Source organism: Labrus mixtus, chromosome 16 (assembly GCF_963584025.1).
Source record: "Labrus mixtus chromosome 16, fLabMix1.1, whole genome shotgun sequence".
In the NCBI taxonomy this organism is placed as follows: domain Eukaryota; kingdom Metazoa; phylum Chordata; class Actinopteri; order Labriformes; family Labridae; genus Labrus; species Labrus mixtus.
Window position 1 is genome coordinate 2,168,585 of NC_083627.1, and position 7,245 is coordinate 2,175,829.

Here is a 7,245-nt window from a genome sequence, read left to right on the forward strand (position 1 = left end):
ACTCCGGAAGTGGGTCAAACTGTATTTGAATTCGCTCCAATCACTTTGGCGTCTGAAGTCCTTTTAATTGAAGATTAGCTTCAACCTGAAACCTTGAACCCCCCCGTGAATCTAAACCACGCCCACCTGTTTGCCACAGGAGCGACCTGCGTCACAGCCAAAGATTCAGACAGGAAAAGTCCCACATACCTGATTGGCAGGCAGACCGACCTACTGATGTACATAACAGAAGAAAACAGGACAGATACGGTGACTGTGAAGGTGCAGGGTGCGGGGGGGTGATTAGACTCGATGAATGTAATGCATCGTGTTCCAGTCTACTCCAGAAGTCTCTCCACTGTGGCTAAACTTTCTTCTTCTGGTGATTTAAGCCGTTTACAAGACTATTTTATGAAAACAACAACAGCTACGATCCATGTCTGACACAATCTGACTGAAGTGAGCGCACTCGTAGAGGTGACAGCCGTGAAGCTGGCGGCGGCTGCCTTTCGCGGGCGCTTGTGAAACGATGATCCTGTAGCAGTCATTGCTGAGATGATGTCACAACAACCTCTGACAAAACACAAATATCACAGAAACCATGTGAAATTATTAATGGTGAAAAAAAGTCAGAATTTTAACTGACCAGATGAACATGCAATCCGCTGGCCCAGCAACCATGCATGGTCCGGTTATAATGGCCACGAGCTAACTAGCTGCTTAGCTAACAGCTGGCTTCGCTAACAGCTGACCAGCTAACAGCTCCTCGTGCTAAAAACAACTAGCAAAACCGGGCTAAAGGGAGCTAAAGAAGATCCCGTCAGCTGAGGAAGTGGACGACATTAAGACGTCGCTTGACTTTAGTATAAGACAGAAAAACATGTTTATTTGTGACCCCGCTGGTTGCTGCTTGATTTAAAATGTTTTCCTCTGATATTACTTTGGAGGAGGAGGAGGAGGAGGAGCATGTCTCAGCAACAACTTACCACGCCGCAGTTTGTGTCAAAGAAGTCTGAGGAACGAGTTTTATTAAAACTAGTAAAACAAGTCCAGACAGAAACAGACGGGCTGAGATGTATGTTGTTAAAGTTGGGACATATTGCTCAGCCGTAGTGTGAACTCACGACTTCTATAGCTGCTTTGTATACATTTACAGAGAGAACAATGTGTTGCATTCAGATGTGCAGGTTTTTAAAGTGTAGGTGGAGAGAGTGGTAGTGATAGTAAGAACAAATAGTGTGAAAGATAAGTGAGTTTCTGACTAAAAAAAACAAAGTGAGAAGTACTACTCAAAACAGATCTTGTGTCTGCTTGGCGTTCAGGGCTATTTTCTGCAGCTGCATGTGGGCGTAGAAAAAGCTTTGTGTGTTCACTCCTCTTCCATGGATTTCTCCCTGTTTGTCTTTCTGACTGTTGGTTGTAGAAGGACAACTTTGATTTTTCTGAAAATCTCCTGAGACTGTTCTTTGTTTTGGAACATTGCATCACCCAGTTCAAATCAGAAATGTATCTCTGTTGTACCTGAAGAACAGGGCAACAACTGCAGTCCATTATGAAGACAAGTTTTCCTGTAAGAAGGAAAAAGTGGCATGAAGGCAATTAAAAAAACAAATGTGGAGGAGCACCCAAGTGCAGACAAAAACTTAGGAAATCATTAAAAGGAAGAATGTGCAACTTTTTGATCCAGTAGATCCTTGAGCTCCAGCATGAAACCAAAACAAACCGCTGTTAGGCCACGCCTCCTCCATACTGAAGCATCCGCTCTCCTCCAGCGACACACCTCCAACCCCTCTACACATGCTACATATGCACAAGGAGTCAACAACAAGCAGCAGACAAAATTGTCCTGTGATCGAGCTGCAATCACCTGTGGCCTGCATTGTTGTGTTAGCATGCTAATGTTAGCGCTCTTTAGTTAGCTCGTAGCTTCACATCACCTGTGGCCTGCATTGTTGTGTTAGCATGCTAATGTTAGCGCTCTTTAGTTAGCTCGTAGCTTCACATCACCTGTGTCCTGCATTGTTGTGTTAGTATGCTAATGTTAGCGCTCTTTAGTTAGCTCGTAGCTTCACATCACCTGTGTCCTGCATTGTTGTGTTAGCATGCTAATGTTAGCACTCTCTAGTTAGCTCGTAGCTTCACATTTCATGTAAACTGACACAGAATGAGCGTGATCTAAAAACTCTTACTAACATCCAAATAATCAGTGAGTATGTTCTTCTTCTTCTCTCTAGTTCTTGACTAAAACAGCTTTTATACACAAGGGGAGGAGCCGGCCGTCCCGTCCATGTAAACACGGCTCTGACAACAACACAGCCAGCGGGACTCGAGCTTCTCACTCATTGTAGACAGTCATGACTCAGAGACACATTTACACAGGACAGACTTTATGATTTATTTATGTTACATGTCAAAAATGCTTAACAAACAGGCCAATAGTGTCCGCAGTTCTCTATGATCATGATGTAGTTCCTGAGTCATGTTGAGGTGACACAGTGGAAACCAGTAAACTTCACAGCTTACATGGAGGTCTGGACCTTTCCTCAGCCTAAGCCTCTTTTATAAGCTCGTTAGAGGCTGACCTTCTCACCCCCAGGGCTAAATCCAGGTACCTCCTCCCCGCTCTGACCCCTCTCATAATCAGTTATGGCAGCACAGTGGTTGCCATTCAGGCGCTTAACAGTTATTATTGCAACCTACAGATTAGGTCATCATGCTAGAGCCCTCGATGTTTTGAGCTGTGAATAGAAAGCTCTAAAAATATACCAGACGGTGGTTAAAAAAGAGCATGCCGCTGCCTTACTTTGTTTCCTTAATGGTTCCTAAAACAAGAAGCATGATACCTTTCTATCAGTGAATCAAAGTAAAGCTGAAAACCCCTAATGTGCAGCTGATCACAGTATTACAAATCTATGACGGCCACTGCACACATCTTTTCAAATTCATTCATTTTCCTTTTTTTGGGGGGGTTTCTCTGCCTTTAGTTAGTAGATGGGACAGTAGGTAGAGTAGAAAACCAGAGAGACAGGATGGGGAATGACGTGCGGGGAAGTGGCCGAGGGTCGGAGTCGAAACTGTGTTACAACCCAACGGAGGATCCGGTCCTCCAAGCGTGGCGGCCAAGGTTCAAGGGTGCGTTCGAATTGTCCCTCCTATCTCCTTTCACCATCCACTTTACCTTAATCCCGGAAGCATTTAAGTGCGGCCATGATAAGAGCCGTTCGAATTCTCTAAAAGCTAAGGAAAGGTGGGTCAATGCTTCCTTTATAACCTCCTTTAGGATACACTGGACCATCCTTTACGAAAGGAGATGAGATATGCCGCCCCACAATTCCTTGCGGCCGCAACATTTAAAGCAAGTCGCGCATCCGACCGTTCACGAACATTAACAATGATCGTAAAGTGACACAGATCATGTAAGAGATAAAAAGATAAAAGACATTTTTATTCAACATATTTAATTCACTTAAGAATGTGTAGGTTATATCTTGCATTAATGTAACAATGAATTTCATACAATCATATTTATGTTGATGTTGATTTCTGAGTGGACAGGAAGCTGATGGTTTCACTTCTCTTACTTGTAGTCTGGTAGTCTATATTGCTTTTATTTCAATCCCAACCTTGTGGTGATCAGGATTATTTCACCGGTAAGAAGGCACAGGGGAAAGTTTTTTTAGATGCGTTTTTTGTAGTCCATTTTCGGAACATTGTAGTTTCAACACGGCAGACCCACGTCATTAACCTCCGCCGGCCCGTCGCATTTAATGACGTCGCCTAGTGGAAAATGCGGTCGGATTGTCAGAGCAACGAGATCGCCTTTCCCTAAGTCCTTTATGAATTCTCCTAACATCTTTCCTTAACCTCATGACGTTTTCACGGGGTTAAGGTAAAGTGGATAGTGAAGGAGATAGGAGGGACAATGAGTTCATGATTCAATGATTCAAGTTATTATTTAACAAATTGAACTCAAGCAGCGTTAGCTTGTGATGTGAAGTCAACCTTAATGATCGTTAGCAAAGGAGTACCCCAGGGATCTATCCTCAGAACAGTGATGTTTACATTGTATATGAATGAAATTGCCTCGACATTAGTGTAATATTTCTCTTTATGCTGATGATACTGAACTGTATATGTCTATGTATTTTTAAGTGACAAGTTGTGTTGTAGTCAAGACCAAGACATACCTGAGACCAGAGTGCTCAGAAACCGAGTCAAGACCAAGACCAAGGCAGGGTGAGACCGAGTCAAGACCAAGGCCAAGGCAGGCCGAGACCGAGACAATACCAAGACCAAGGCAGGGTGAGTGACTGACTTTACAAGTCACTAAGCGTGGTTATAACTGTATATGTAACTGTATGACCGTCTTTTATATGTGAGATATTTAAACGGTTTTCTCTGGAATTGTTGCATGCCACTCCTGGGAAAGACGCCTCAAAAAGTGAAAATAATCTCTTTAAGTATCTTAGAGCTGTAAGTCATTATCCCTAACCCCTAAACAAACTCACGGCATACGCCTTCTTAGCAGGCTCGACATGCTGCAAACCTTTTAAGTCGGGGTCTTCAAAGCTTCTTAGAAGTGATCATTCACTTACAGGAATAGGGTAAATTATGAAGTGTCCTTACACAACCGTCTCAGAAGGTGAAGGGCTTTGGCCGCCTCTGGCTTCACTTGGTTTCTTTGTACAGACACTGAATTGATAACTATTTGTTCTTGGGAATATAAATCTACCAAGGGCACCATCTGACTGTTGAAAACCTCCCGCTGAAATGTACTGATTTATGTAATTTAATTTAACTGATGATGTTTGGGTTGTGTAACAGCGTCAGTGACTTTTTATCTTTAATCATATTCATGTTGTTGTTTTTATGCCGTATCCTATCTTAAGGAAGAAGAAGAAGAAGAAGAAGGTAAACGTTATTAATCCTGTGAGGGGAAAACACAAAAAATTATGTTTTGGCTTTTTGCCTTCAATCGATAGGACAGTGGATAGAGTATGAAAAAAGGGGGCAGAGAGTGGGAGATGACATGTGGGAAAGGAGCAATGGGACCCACCCAAACCTGGGCCGCCCACTTTAAGGACTACAGCCTCCCACTATGGGGTGCGACCGCTAGCCCATCTTTGCCCCTACTTTAAACTCTCTTACACTCGATATTCTGTGTCAACCTGCAAATGAAACCCTCTCTTTTGGATGATACTGTTACTTTTTAGTGTAACTCAAACCCCTAAGCAGAGACTGGAACAGGTTATTAGATGTAAAAAAACATTTAATTAACTAAAAGAGAGGCCAGAAAAGTTCTCCTCGAGACGACTTGGATGACAAAGGAAAACTTGGACACTGAGACTGTTGAAGCAGCGAGGCACTCCGGGATACCTGAGCACAAAAAAAAACACAGGTAAGTACAAAAATATCAAGAGCACCAAACATTGCAAAAATTAGCAGCTCAACCACACTCACAAATATCAGTGGAAGAAACACTGAGAATGCAGAACACTACACAATGAGACCGGATGATCTGATTAGTGGAGTGAAGACCAAAGATGATGAGCTGAGTGGAGCCAGGTGAGAGGAAAAACAAGCCACACCCCCCTGACACCTGCATAAGGAAGAAAAACAGAAAGGGGAGAAGGAGAAAACACAAAAAACCAAACAGAATCATCACAGATACTGTCTCCATGCAGAGACTTCAGCTGGTTTCCAGACATACAAACCGACTTTCTGCTTGTCATATTGATGCTATTTTTACAGACCAGCTCCATTTTCATAGTGCTGCCGAATGATAGATGTCAGGAAATGATTTTTATTCCCAAATGTATTCATGCCAGAATGAAAACAAAGCCCTTCATGTGGTGAAAGCTTCTCAGTCAGCGCTCCACTGACGGGTACATAATAGTTTTCAGAGAGAGATAAGCACATTTTAAAACAACCACACAGGATAAAAAACCATGAATAAATCTGAATATTTCTGCTCACAGTGAGGATTAGAAAACTTCTATCATCTGATAAAACGTTTTGACTGACAGCTGAGGAGAAACGGTCTTATATAAGCTTCCAAAGCTCAACCTATCCTTAAGTCAGCGAGACATTTTGAATACTTGTGTGTCTGGAGCCGGCTGTTTGATGTCCAAAGAATAAAAAAAAGCTTTTGTTTCTTTAGATGTTAACATAATGAAGGTTTGAACATAGTTGATACTTTTTTCTGTTTCAGCTTCAGAAGATCTTGGACGAGAAGAAAACGTGGAGTTCCTCATTGAAGTGGGCGAGAGATTTGCATGAAATCAAACACTTGAGTCTGCGAGAGGACACACACGGGTTTATATCCACAAACAATCGTAACGAGACGCAGGTGAGTACAATCAGGGCGGGGCTTACACACAAGGCAGGAAGCATGAGGCGCAGGAGCTGCAAGATGGAGGCGTGGGTAAAATAAAAGAGGAAATGAGAATGACACTTTTTATTTAAAGAAACTACCTCGACCGTTTGATCTTGATTTAGTTTAGAAGTTTTGGCCAGTAGGGGGCAGTGTATCAGCTCCTCATTAAGGAAGTGGTCGATGTGAAGCCATTCCATAAAATCTCATCCATTAAGTCAAAAATAGATTTTGAATCGATGTCCTCTGTTGTGAAGACTGGGCATGAAAGGGTTAATGGAGGTTTATTTTGTCTGTTTCTTTGATTTCAACACAGATTAGTTGTTGTCAGTGGAGCAACACTCCAGTGAATAAAACAGGGTGCAGTCCCTGGAGGCCTGGAAGGAGACTTTGGAGCTGCTCATCCTCAGACAATGAAATGCAACCTTTTGCAACATTCATTTCACTGTTGTATAAAAACCTTTGAATTGCTTCTGTGTTAAAAAGATACAAACATATAAAGTTGTCCTCTCCACACTTCTTCAAAACTCCCCCCTCCCTCTCCTCTGACTGGTTCTGACAGTTTGTATATTCTCATGTGTGACAGTGAAGGTGCAGAGCGTCACCCTGCAGACATGAAGCCGGACTGACGGCTGCTCGGTCCCAGCAGGTCTTCTGAATCCTCTTGGTCCTCCATGTTGCTGTAATCTCCTCCCAGCTCACTGCAACACACAAGTTCACGACTGCAGGGTCCTGACTCTCTGCGGTCTGAGGGATCAGAGCAGATCATCGGACCCCCCCACCCTTATCCTCCATGCATGCCAAGGTGGTGCCATCTCATGGTCGCTGCTCACTATTGCACTTAGAACCAATGAAAAGGCAGATTTAGTCCCGCGTTGATCCGTTTAAATATT